Here is a 15,000-nt window from a genome sequence, read left to right as displayed (position 1 = left end):
ATAAAACCTTTAATATTCTCAATATTTCAATATTGTAATTTGTAAAATCTGTTGTTTTATCATTATTATTATTATTATTATTAGTAGTAGTAGTAGTAGTAGTAGTAGTAGTAGTAGTAGTGGTAGTAGTAGTATTAATAATAATAATAATAATAATAATAATAATAATAATAATAATAATAATAATAATAATAAAAACTTTTCATTGGATGTGTTTTATTGCCATCTTGTGGATTCACCCATTTTTTCAGATATTAAATACAAAACCGAATCCAATTTTCAAAAAAAAATAAAAAATCCAAACTGTACTGTCAGAACACAGACAGACTCATTACACTGTCAATATCAACCATCTAATCTGTGTTCAGAATCAAATAATGCTTTCAGATCAAACACACAGACAGAAATATATAAACATTACAGAGCATTCATGAGACATTACATCAAAAAATGGAAAACAGCGTATAAACCTTTAAACAATGGACATTGTCCACAAGCAGCTTTATGTGTTGTTGGTTAGGAAAATATTTATACCTACAGTAGATAATCTAAATAATCTAAGCACCTTTCATAATTATTTAATAAATGATTTCTACATTAAAACATTAAATTTGTAGAAACTCCAGTACAATTAGTGTATTTTTATAAGGAGATTAACAGGTAAGTTTTACTATGTATGTTGGAGAATCTGTTGTATTTCTCCTGGAAATCTACACAAACTATTTTATGTAACATTTCTAATTTTTTTTTTGTACTTACTCTAAATTATAGTGTTCAGCAGATTAGTTTACAGAAACATCCTTTAAATATCATTATATTATTTATAATTATTTATTTAAGACACTACAGCATTACAATTATTAGTAAATTATATTTAAAGTTAACCATATATGTATACAGACAAAAGCATTTAAAATTTTTGAGGTATTAAGTATCATCTATGAATATATAAATTAAATAAATGAATGAATAATTAAATTAATAAATAAATAAATAAATAAATAAATAAATAAATAAATAAATAAATAATGATGCCCTGTGATGGGTTGGCACTCCGTCCACAGTGTATCCTGACCCGATGCCCGATGACGCCTGATATAGGAACAGGCTCCCGTGACCCGAGAATTTCGGATAAGCGGTAGAAAATGAATGAATAAATAAATACATAAATAATGATTATATGTGTATTTTTCTACCACTCTGTCAGGTTTAAAACCACAAGCTGTATTTCCTCTATTTCATAGTTTCCTGAATTGTGTAACAAAAAGTGAATATTTCAGTTACATGGTGAAAAATGTAGCTTACTTACTTGTGTAATGAAAATTCAGGGGCTTTAATGCACCAAATTGCATTTATGAACCTTGTATTGTGTCTTAAGGTGAATTTAAGTTTCCGGTGAAGATTTCCCAGTTAGGGTGTGATTTAATTTTGAAGTTTAAGCTTGCAATTTCTTCTTTCCAGTCTCTTCCTCCCTTTTCCCAATTTTAATTTCTTTTGTGTTATTTTATTTTCATCTTTGTTTTCCCTATTTCTTTTGTTTGTTTGTGTAGTTAGTTTTATGTTGTGTTTGTCTCTTTCATTAAATGCCATATTTTTGTGCCACAAGTGATTGCCTCTGAGTATCGCTCACAAACATAAGGTACCTGCAACATCTGGTCTGAACTATATGCTCTATTAAGTTAATTTAATTCAAATTACGGTATAAAGTAAAAGGGAAGTTAATCTTCCTTGGCCGGGAAGATACCTCCTTCATAGAATTAATAAAGGTTACACGGCCTGTTCGGTGTACGAACAGACCAAATAAGTGTAACGTTGATTCCATTACCGTTAATTTCAACTTAGGTTAAAATATTTAGGAGTCACTATAACATGTTATAATTACTTATAAATATTTACCTTGCTTCGCGAGCCAAAATCTATACAGTGGAAAGCTCTTACCTTTTCATTCTTTTAATTCATTCATTCATGTTTAATTAATTAATTTCTATTTAAATTGAAGGTGTTGGGTTTTTTTTGCCAGGCTGTATATAAATAAATCTAATTCATGTTTATAAATCTGAGTTTAAATATCTGGTGTTTATTGTCACTCAGTCTTTAACTGTCACTCCCACTTCTGTGTGTCTGTGTGTGTGTGGTGTTTTTGTGTGGTCTGTGTGTGTGAGTGAGTGAGTGTGTGTGTGTGTGTGTGTGTGTGTGTGTGTGTGTGTGTGTGTGTGTGTGTGTGTGTGTGTGTGTGTGTGTGTGTGTGGTCTGTGTGTTTGTGTGTGTGTGTGTGTGTGGTGTGTGCATGTGTGTGTGTGTGTGTGTGTGTGTGTGTGTGTGTGTGTGTGTGTGTGTGTGTGTGTGTGTGAGTTTTATCATATTGTTCTTTAATCTGAAAATTGCAGGGTATGGGAACACAGAGTCCTCTCAGAGCTTCTACACTCTCTGGTAGACTGATGGAGAATTCTCTACACAAAACAGCTGCAAACACACAATAACACGCACAAACAATATCCCCACACACACAATAACACAAATATAATATATATATATATATATATATATATATATATATATATATATATATATATATATATATATATATATGTAAATTCATGAGACCATGAATGCCTGAGTATTTTCTTGTGGCAAGGTTTATGGATTTAATGCAGAAAATAGGGAATGGAGAGTGATGGACCGAACCACTCGACTTCCCGTTCACCGATTCTATTTCTATTTCAGGTGTTTTTAAAGGTGACATAATACAATAAAGTACAATAATATATTATCTAATTAGTACATATTTCATGTGAATGTAATTATTACACTTTTTATTATATTATTTATTATATATCATTATATTACAAGTAGAGGAACATGTGGAAGTGGTCATCAAAAATGAGCTGAGGAGATGATAAAGGACTCTGTTGCTCTCCAGAAGATGCTATCAATCCCTCAAAACACACCTCCAGACTCCTTAAAGGTTTGTTTTATACCATTTTATACCAAGTCTGTTTACACCTTCATTTATCTTTTCACGCTTTTTATATCATCTGTTTGCATTCTACATTGTGTGTAAATGTGTGTTTATCATTAGAGATAAACACAAACACATTTAAATATAATAAATATTATTCTTGAATTTTTGTATTATAGTAATCTTTATATTAACCTTTTGTTTTATGTTTATGTTCTGTAAATCTGCTTTGAGACAATGTCAATTGTTAATGAGAGAATGTCGATTGTTAAAAGTGCTAAATAAATAAATTTTAACTAGATTTGTAAAGTTCGTCGCGACAAACTTTGATGTTGGCTTTGACGATGCAAGAATTCGCAAAGGCCGATGCATTTTGGAGGCGAGTGGACAGAAAGATTGTGAAAGCTACAGGACCGCTAGGGTGCCAATACTTTTGGAGGTGAGCGGACATGAGAATGTGACGTGAGGTATTTCCCCTCATTGTGCTGAGTGTTTTGATAAATGCAAATTTAGTGCAAATTAGTGCAAATTTTTAATTTTCATGTGACGTCACATGATGTCACGTGACATGACCAGAATACCTGTGGGGCAGTTCCCCGTATTGTGCTGAGTGTTTTGATATGTCACATGTCCATGTTGTGCAAATTTTTTATTTTAACATGACGTCATGTGACCTCACGTGACGTGACCATAATACCCGTGGGGCAGTTCCCCTCAATGTGCTGAGTGTTTTGATATGTCACATGTCCATGTTGTGCAAATTTTTGATTTTGCTTGTTTTGGGGGCAGGGCTACACGTGACGTCACGTGACGTGGCCATAATACACGTGGGGCAGTTCCCCTCATTGTGCTGAGTGTTTTGATATGTCACATGTCTATGTTGTGCAATTTTTTAATTTTGCTTGTTTTTGGGGCGGGGCTACATGTGACATCACGTGACGTCACGTGACGTGACCAGAATACCCGTGGTGTGGTTCCCCTCATTGTGCTGAGTGTTTTGATATGTCACATGTCCATGTTGTGCAAATTTTTAATTTTGCTTGTATTGGGGCGGGGCTACATGTGACATCACGTGACGTCACGTGACGTGACCAGAATACCCGTAGGGCAGTTCCCCTCAATGTGCTGAGTGTTTTGATATGACACATGTCCATGTTGTGCAAATTTTTGATTTCGCTTATGTTGGGGGCGTGACTACATGTGACGTCACGTGATGTAACCAGAATACCCGTGGGGCAGTTCCCCTCATTGTGCTGAGTGTTTTTATATGTCACATGTCCATGTTGTGCAAATTTTTGATTGCGCTTGTTTTGGGGCGGGGCTACACGTGACGTCACGTGGTGTCGAGTGACTTCACCAGAATATCCGGTGGGGTGCTAATACTTTTGGCAAAAAGTGGCTACTGAGGGTTTGGACATTTCATGTCAATACTGCAGTCATTATGGGATTCTACTTATTATACTGCATAGAACAGCACATGCAATTCTTAATGTTGGATGTATTGTGTGTGAGAGCTTAGAGGACTTTTCGGAATTCCCTATTCAAGTCTATGGGATGTTCAGCATATCCGAATTTGGTGCATGTGGCGTATGTGGTGTATTCTGGTCACGTTACTTGAAAATTAAAAATTTGCACAACTTGGACATGTGACATATCAAATCACTCAGCACAATGAAGGGAACTGCCCCACGGGTATTCAGATCACGTCACATGCTCATGTCCGCTTACCTCCAAAAGTATTGGCACCCTAGTTGTCGAGTTGCTTTCACAATCTTTCTGTTCACTTGCCTCCAAAATGCACCGGCCTTTGCGAATACTTGCACTGTCAAAGCCAACATCAAAGTTTGTCGCGACGAACTTTACAAATCTATTTATTATTATTATTGATAAAACTGCTAATATTACAGGAATGAGTAATTATAGAAGTGTTTTAATGTCTTCTTGATCCCATGTTTAAAATTTCAGAGATGCGGTTGTGATAGTAATAAAAATGGGAAAATAATAATAGTTGCCAAAAGTGCAAATTAGCTAGATGCACTTTATATAATGTTATGGCGGGTGAGTCCACATAAACCAGGACAGTAACAGGGTGTCCAGCTAAACACTTTATACATGTGTGTATGTCTTATAATCTGAATATCAGAGAGATAGGAGAGAGAGTTAAACTCTGTGTGTGTCTGCGTATTTTAATTTATTCATTATAATTAATATTTTATGTCATTAAATTATCGAGGATTTCCAGGATTTACTGTAGTGTTGAGCTAAGTGTTATTGATAAATGTGTAATTAAAGAAGTGTGTTAATGTCTGCTTGATCCCATGTTTAAAATTTCATGAAGGCTTATATGGTGATAAAATTTTGCCTGTTTGCCTTAAATAGTAGCAATATAAATAAAAGAGAAATAAACAAAACCAACAGTAAAACTGGGCCAAGTATACAGACCTCTATTCATGAATAAATTATTAATAATTTTAAGTAATATTACATAATTTTTGATATATTTTAGAATTTTTAATTTCCAATTTAAATTAATAAAGGCTCAATTACTCTGGACTTCAGGATTATAAATTATATTTTTATATTTTTTTATAATATTTTTATTATAAAATATTATAATTTTAAATTATTAGTTAATTATAATTGTTATTAAGAGCATTACAATTATTTATCCACAAGATGGCAGTAAAGAATTTACAAACTGAGATTTCTGTTTAGTGAAATATTTTTTCTCACTTGACCTGCTGGGGGCGCTGTTAGGATGCTGCTGTATTATATTATTATTATTATTATTATTATTATTATTATTATTATTATTATTATTATTATTATTTAACTAATAATAATAATAATAATAATAATAATATAACTCATATTGTAATTTTAATATAATATTATTAGTTATAGATATGATTAATTATAGAAGTTTTCCCTAATACAAACAACTCCTGAATATTTTTTTATGTCTGCTCGATCCCATATTTAAAATTTTATGAAAGCTGATATGGTCACAAAATTTTGCACATTCATGCTAAATAGTAATAACATAAAAGGGAAAATAATAATAGTTTCCAAGAGTGCAAATCAGCTAGATGCACTTTATATTAGTTCTTACATGTGTGTTTTTTATAGGGATTTCATTTATGTAATGTTATGGAGGGTGAGTCCACATAAACCATGACAGTAACTGGCTGGGTGTCCAGCTAAACACTTTATACCTGTGTATATTTCTATAAATCTGTATATCAAAGAGTTAGGAGAGAGAGCAGCTGTGTGTGTGTGTGTGTGTGTGTGTGTGTGTGTGTGTGTGTGTGTGTGTGTGTGTGTGTGTGTGTGTGTGTGTGTGTGTGTGTGTGTTGGCATTTTTTTATTAGGATGAAGAAGATTTTATACAGTTGAGTTATCGAGGGTTGCACTCACGGTGGTGCTGAGATTTGAACTCAGAATATATTTTTACTGCCTTAGATGTTCTATAATGACACTGAACACAGATTCATTACTACAAGAGTCACATCAAATCACATCACATTATATTATAAAATAACTTTTACTTAATTACTTAAATTATATTAAAATTACATAAATAATTCATTAAAAATGTGAATAAAACTCAGCATAAGACACACTATTTTCTCAGTATGGAAAAGAAAACGTTACATTTGATTGCATATTGTTTATTTAGACAAAATATTCTAATTTCTTGTCATTACCCATTATATACAAGGAGACAGGAAGTAGGGAATTTATGTTGTAGGAAATTAATCAACACCTTCTAATTCCACAATTCATCCACACCCTGGTATAAATATTGTAATATTATAAATATTGTAATATAATATAAATATTGTAATCTGCACTCATTCTGTTAAAAGAAAATGATTTTACTATCATTCAGGTGTGATGTAATAGCACATGTCACATGAACGCTGCTTAAAATTCCAGCTCCCACAATGTAAAACATCTTCCTGCAGCCCTGATTATATATATTATGAGGAGACGTATAGAACATCAACAGGAAAAAACACAGACTATTGATTTAGATTTTAAAAAATAAAACAACAACCTGAACATATTGAATGAAAAATGTTTATCTATTTAAGACAGTTCCATATTTCTGGCTCGTAACAAGTTTTAACATATTGTAATACACAAGGTTTCTTCTGGTAAGTGGAATGTAATTAACACATTTCTAAAAACACTGAATAACAGATTCCAAGTTTCAGATCAACATGAACGATAAGATCAGTTGTTTCATCAAAAGATTATAATGAACATTAAAGTGATTTTGATGGAATAAACTGGTGATAAATGAGGTGTGGTGTGTCAGTGATATTTAAGCTCACTATGACTTATAGCACTAAATGTGTTGTAAAAGGAAAGCTGGAAACATTTGTTAAGTAATAATGGAGGTGATTTAACTCTCCCTAATTTATCTACTAATAACAAGGTGAGAAAATGTACATGGTTCAGAATGAATGAAATTATTAGAAGTATAATAAAGTCATTTTTTGTGTTTATAAAAGTTGAAAAAACAGTTACAGCTTTTTATATTCTATAAAGATAAAACACTTTCACTGTTTATAAAGTTACAATCACTCCAGGAAACTTTCTTCATGTCATGATTAAAACTGGTCCCTACTGTTAAAGTGAGAAGTGTGTGATGTTTTCGTGTGAATAATCAGTGTGAACTTACCAGCTGCTGTGAGTGTGAGTGTGGATGAGAGAAGAATTAAAGTCAGACAGATTTCCATCTCCCTCCTCGCTGTACACGATGTGTTCACCTCCACTCGCCCAGAGAGACTGAGGCATCTTTCACTTTCTCCATATATATCAAAATAACATCAGAACTGATGAACAGAGCTCTTAAACCTCCTGACTCTGTGGTGTGTGACTGTCTCTGAGGTGTGTGACTGATGAACAGAGCTCCGCCTCCTGACTCTGAGGTGTGTGACTGATGAAGAGAGCTCCACCTCCTGTCTCTGATGAGAGTCGACCACATCACACACTGATGTCAGAGAGAGGAAACACTCGGCTGTCGTACAGCATTAATTCCTGACAGCTGCACAGAGCAGATACACATACTGATAAACACACTGTAACTACATCAGTTACACATCCCTTCTACACACACACACACACACACACACACACACACACACGCACACACACGCACACACACGCACACACACACACACACACACACACACACACACACACACACACTTCTCCTTAGTGAAATGTGTTTGTTCTCTTAACTGACCTGCTGAGGGCACTGTTGGGAAACTGCTGTATTATTATTATTATTATTATTATTCATTCATTTTCTACCGCTTTATCCGAACTTCTCGGGTCACGGGGAGCCCGTGCCCACCTCAGGCGTCATCGGGCATCGAGGCAGGACACACCCTGGACGGAGTGCCAACCCATCGCAGGGCACACACACACTCTCATTCACTCACGCATTCACACACTACGGACAATTTTTCCAGAGATGCCAATTAACCTACCATGCATGTCTTTGGACTGGGGGAGGAAACCGGAGTACCCGGAGGAAACCCCCGAGGCACGGGGAGAACATGCAAACTCCGCACACACAAGGCGGAGGCGGGAATCGAACCCCGACCCTGGAGGTGTGAGGCGAACGTGCTACCCACTAAGCCACCGTGCTCCCCCATTATTATTATTATTATTATTATTATTATTATTATTATTATTATTGTTATTATTGTTGTTGTTATTATTCTTAGACAAAAAAAAGGTAAGAATTTAAAAATTACATGTGACATCACGTGTGACATCACGTGAAAATTAAAAATTTGCACAACACGGACATGTGACATATCAAAACACTCAGCACAATGAGGGGAACTGCCCCATGGGTATTCTGGTCACGTCACGTGACGTTACGTGTAGCCCCGCCCCCAAAACAACCGAAATCAAAAATTTGCACAACATGGACATGTGACATATTAAAACACTCAGCACAATGAGGGAAACTGCCCCACGGGTATTTTGGTCACGTCACGTGACGTCACGTGTAGCCCCGCCCCCAAAACAAGCAAAATCAAAAATTTGCACAACATGGACATGTGACATATCAAAACACTCAGCACATTGAGGGGAACTGCCCCACAGGTATTCTGGTCACGTCACGTCACGTGAGGTCACGTGACATCACGTGAAAATTAAAAATTTGCACAACATGGAGATGTGACATATCAAAACACTCAGCACAATGAGGGAAACTGCCCCATAGATATTCTGGTCACGTCACGTGACGTCACGTGTAGCCCCGCTTCCAAAACATGCAAAATCAAAAATTTGCACAACATGGACATGTGATATATCAAAACACTCAGCACAATGAGGGGAACTGCCCCACGAGTATTTTGGTCACGTCACGTGACGTCACGTGTAGCCCTGCCCCCCAAAACAAGCGAAATCAAATATTTGCACAACATGGACATGTGACATATCAAAACACTCAGCACATTGAGAGGAACTGCCCCACAAGTATTCTGGTTACGTCACGTGACATCACGTGAGGTCACGTTAATACTAAAATTTGCACAACATGGACATGTGACATATCAAAACACTCAGCACAATGAGGGGAACTGCCCCACGGGTATTCTGGTCACGTCACGTCACGTGACGTCACGTGACATCAAGTGAAAATTAAAAATTTGCACAACAGGGACATGTGACATATCAAATCACTCAGCACAATGAGGGGAACTGCCCCAAGGGTATTCTGGTGACGTCACGTGACGTCACATGTAGCCCCGCCTCCAAAACAAGTGAAATCAAAAAATTGCACAAGATGGACATGTGACATATCAAAACACTCAGCACATTGAGGGGAACTGCCCCATGTGTATTCTGCTCACGTCACGTGACGTCACGTGATATCACATGTAGCCCTGCCCCAAAAACAAGCAAAATTAAAAATTTGCACAACATGGACATGTGACATATCAAAACACTCAGCACATTGAGAGGAACTGCCTCATGGGTATTCTGGTCACGTCACGTGACGTCATGTGATGTCGCATGTAGCTCTGCCCCAAAAACAAGCAAAATTAAAAATTTGCACAACATGGACATGTGACATATAAAAACACTCAGCACAATGAGGGGAACTGCCCCACGGGTATTATGGTCACATCACGTGACGTCACGTGATGTCACATGTAGCCCCGCCCCAAAAACAATCAAAATTAAAAATTTGCATAACATGGACATGTGACATATCAAAACACTCAGCACATTGAGAGGAACTGCCCCATGGGTATTATGGTCACGTCACGTGACGTCATGTGATGTCACATGTAGCCCCGCCCCAAAAACAAGCAAAATTAAAAATTTGCACAAGATGGACATGTGACATATCAAAACTCTCAGCACATTGAGGGGAACTGCCCCACGGGTATTCTGGTCACGTCACGTAACGTCACATGTAGCCCCGCCCCAAAAACAATCAAAATTAAAAATTTGCACAACATGGACATGTGACATATCAAAACACTCAGCACATTGAGAGGAACTGCCTTATGGGTATTATGGTCACGTCACGTGACGTCACGTGATGTCACATGTAGCCCTGCCCCAAAAACAAGCAAAATTAAAAATTTGCACAAGATGGACATGTGACATATCAAAACTCTCAGCACATTGAGGGGAACTGCCCCACGGGTATTCTGGTCACGTCACGTAACGTCACATGTAGCCCCGCCCCAAAAACAATCAAAATTAAAAATTTACACAACATGGACATGTGACATATCAAAACACTCAGCACATTGAGAGGAACTGCCTTATTAGTATTATGGTCACGTTACGTGACGTCACGTGATGTCACATGTAGCCCTGCCCCAAAAACAAGCAAAATTAAAAATTTGCACAACATGGACATGTGACATATAAAAACACTCAGCACAATGAGGGGAACTGCCCCACGGGTATTATGGTCACGTCACGTGACGTCACGTGATGTCACATGTAGCCCCGCCCCAAAAACAATCAAAAATAAAAATATGCACAACATGGACATGTGACATATCAAAACACTCAGCACATTGAGAGGAACTGCCCCATGGGTATTCTGGTCACGTCACGTGACGTCATGTGATGTCACATGTAGCCCCGCCCCAAAAACAAGCAAAATTAAAAATTTGCACAACAGGGACATGTGACATATCAAAACACTCAGCACAATGAGAGGAACTGACCCATGGGTATTCTGGTAACGTCATGTGACGTCGCGTGTAGCCCCGCTCCAAAAACAAATAAAATAAAAAATTTGCACAACATGGAGATGTGACATATCAAAACACTCAGCACAATGAGGGAAACTGCCCCACGGATATTCTGGTCACGTCACGTGATGTCACGTGTAGCCCCGCCCCCAAAACATGCAAAATCAAAAATTTGCACAACATGGACATGTGACATATCAAAACACTCAGCACAACGAGGGGAACCGCCCCATGAGTATTCTGGTCACGTCACGTGACGTCACGTGTAGCCCTGCCCCCCAAAACAAGCGAAATCAAAAATTTGCACAACATGGACATGTGACATATCAAAACACTCAGCACATTGAGAGGAACTGCCAACGGATATTCTGGTCACGTAACATGATGTCACGTGAGGTCATGTGAGGTCACGTTAAAACTAAAAATTTGCACAACATGGACATGTGACATATCAAAACACTCAGCACAATGAGGGGAACTGCCCCACGGGTATTCTGGTCACGTCACGTCACGTGAGGTCACGTGACATCACGTGAAAATTAAAAATTTGCACAACAGGGACATGTGACATATCAAAATACTCAGCACAATGAGGGGAACTGCCCCACGGGTATTCTGGTGACGTCACGCGACGTCACATGTAGCCCCGCCCACAAAAATAGTGAAATCAAAAATTTGCACAAGATGGACATGTGACATATCAAAACACTCAGCACATTGAGGGGAACTGCCCCATGGGTATTCTGGTCACGTCACGTGACGTCACGTGATGTCACATGTAGCCCTGCCCCAAAAACAAGCAAAATTAAAAATTTGCACAACATGGACATGTGACATATCTAAACACTCAGCACAATGAGGGGAGCTGCCCCACGGGTATTATGGTCACCTTACGTGATGTCACATGTAGCCCCGCTTCAAAAACAAGCAAAATTAAAAATTTGCACAACATGGACATGTGACATATCAAAACACTCAGCACAATGAGGGGAACTGCCCCACGGGTATTCTGGTCACGTCACGTGACATCACGTGAGGTCATGTGAGGTCACGTTAAAACTAAAAATTTGCACAACATGGACATGTGACATATCAAAACACTCAGCACAATGAGGGGAACTGCCCCACGGGTATTCTGGTCACGTCACGTCACGTCACGTGAGGTCACGTGACATCACGTGAAAATTAAAAATTTGCACAACAGGGACATGTGACATATCAAAACACTCAGCACAATGAGGGGAACTGCCCCACGGGTATTCTGGTGACGTCACGTGACGTCACATGTAGCCCCGCCCACAAAACCAGTGAAATCAAAAATTTGCACAAGATGGACATGTGACATATCAAAACACTCAGAACATTGAGGGGAACTGCCCCATGGGTATTCTGGTCACGTCACGTGACGTCACGTGATGTCACATGTAGCCCTGCCCCAAAAACAAGCAAAATTAAAAATTTGCACAACATGGACATGTGACATATCTAAACACTCAGCACAATGAGGGGAGCTGCCCCACGGGTATTATGGTCACCTTACGTGATGTCACATGTAGCCCCGCTTCAAAAACAAGCAAAATTAAAAATTTGCACAACATGGACATGTGACATATCAAAACACTCAGCACAATGAGGGGAAATGCCCCACAGGTATTATGGTCACATAAAAATTAAAAATTTGCACAACATGGACATGTGACATATAAAAACATTCAGCACAATGAGGGGAACTAACTCAAGGGTATTCGGATCATGTCACATGCTCATGTCCGCTCACCTCCAAAAGTATTGGCACCCTAGCGTTCCAGTAGCTTTCACAATCGTTCCACTCGCCTCAAAAATGCACCGGCCTTTGCGAATACTTGCACCGTCAAAGCCGACATCAAAGTTTGTTGCGACGAACTTTACATATCTGGTTATTATTATTATTATTATTATTATTATTATTATTATTATTATTACTAAAAGATAAAAGATAAAAAAGATAAAGAAAAAAAAATTAAAATACAAAACCACACAAATCTAACCCATAATATTTGAACCAATAAATAAAAACACATACACAACTCCTGAATAGTGTTTATGTCTGGAGTTACCATGTGTGTCATTTCAGTATTAAGTCCTCATTATGAGCTTAACTCTGAAAATGAGACTTTATTATTAAAATGTGGAAAATGTTTTCATGATGTGAACTGAAGTTAATTTATGTCTGTGTTCCTGAGAACAGAACAGAACAGAATACAATAGAACAGGATCTTTATTGTTTTTGTATAAAAACAGTTACATTTGTCAGTAAAATTCCCAGTAAAAAATAAAGTCCTAAAATCCACAAAATTCTAAATAAAATGTGGAGCATCAGTGCAGTAGAAGCTTGTGTGATATAAATTTTTCTATGGCACAAGTCTAGTGCGGTACAACAGTAAGTAATAACATCAGCATGGTGACGTCTGATGGAGGTGGATGTAATAGCTTGTATGTAACAGAGGTGTGCGTTAGAGTAGCAGATGTTGTAGAACAATGAGTGTGAGTCAGTGTGAAATTAGTGCACCAGTCATTGTGAATGTGAACACACAGAGCGCCGCCTCTGTTTGGAACGGAGTCCCTTGTTCGGTTGGTGCGGTCATCTGACTGACTGCAAACTCAATAGCCGCGTCAGGGTGAATTATAAAAAGAATCTGAATAAAAGATTTTGTCCTGAAGTGACCGTACATTAGCAGTAAGATGCTCGACACAGAGGGTTTGTGCTCCTTAGCCTGGCCTGTATCCTAGTGCATCAGCCTCGCTCTTGTTTCCTCTCCCTACACCACGTTCACCGCCTGCCTGCCGGCGTGCTGATCCACAGATCTGTCGGTGCTCTGATTAGCTCTGCAGGAATCATATCATTGTTGGGAAGTGACTTTCTCACACTTTGTTCATTTTTGTTGCTTTATGCAAATGTCCGGTATAAGAATAAAAAGTATTTAAAAAAAAAAGCAAAAAAAAAAAAAAAAATAGAACAATAATAAAAAGTATAAACTATATAAGAAAACTGTATAAAAAAACGATATAAAAATATAAATTATAGATGGAGAAATAATGTATATACATATGCATAAATATACATATACATAAATGTGTATGGTTTTTAAAGATTGTCCTTAAAGTGAACTTTAAACTTCATAGCTTCATACCGCCACCTACTGTGATGGAGTGTGAAGAGAATTAATTCTACATTTCTCCTCATCTCTATATCCTATATTTTAATCCACAGATCTTAATAAATCTCATTATTCCATTCATTCGTTTTCAGCTTGTCACTCTGTAAACACCTTAATGTTTACAATTTAGTTTTACAAATTACAGAAACCGTAACTACCCAAAACCATCGGGGAACTTGAGTTTCTTCCGCTTATAATCTCTGGAAGTTTTTCCTCACCACCGTCACCACAGGCTTGATCATTAGGGATAGATGTGTATTGATGAATAAACTTTCACTATAAGCTGATAAGCTGCAAATCCAGTACTTCAAGTAGGTGTTTTTACTCAGCATGCAAAATCTGTAGTGGTGGAATGGGCAAATAAAACCTTTAGGCAAGGCATAGAATGATCTGGAGTAATTCTTGCAATGCCACTTGACTCTAACTTCAGAAGCAGGGAGGATGGTGTTGCTTCAGCACAACTTCTTGCACAGGTAATTAGTATTAAACATGAGATCAAATCTGATTGGTTCATTCTGAACTTTATTATTCTCTAAATCCTTTCTCTTTTACAGTTAAATTTCATTTTTGCAATTGCATGGAAATCTTT

At 37.3% G+C, this 15,000-nt stretch overlaps 1 protein-coding gene, 1 long non-coding RNA gene and 1 pseudogene across 5 annotated transcripts in view; all 3 read left to right on the top strand.

The window, feature by feature from the left end:
• Positions 1 to 15,000, top strand: part of LOC113650187 (B-cell receptor CD22-like) — a 1,781,460-nt gene that overhangs the window by 526,351 nt on the left and 1,240,109 nt on the right. The gene's annotated exons all lie outside the window — the stretch shown is intronic.
• LOC113663456 overlaps positions 1 to 15,000 on the top strand; it is a 644,552-nt pseudogene that overhangs the window by 362,352 nt on the left and 267,200 nt on the right.
• LOC113641621 overlaps positions 1 to 15,000 on the top strand; it is a 69,119-nt gene that overhangs the window by 34,312 nt on the left and 19,807 nt on the right. The window lies entirely within an intron of this gene.

Source organism: Tachysurus fulvidraco, chromosome 19 (assembly GCF_022655615.1).
Source record: "Tachysurus fulvidraco isolate hzauxx_2018 chromosome 19, HZAU_PFXX_2.0, whole genome shotgun sequence".
In the NCBI taxonomy this organism is placed as follows: domain Eukaryota; kingdom Metazoa; phylum Chordata; class Actinopteri; order Siluriformes; family Bagridae; genus Tachysurus; species Tachysurus fulvidraco.
Note: the sequence above shows the minus strand (reverse complement) of the source record. Positions and strands in the feature narration are given on the sequence as shown.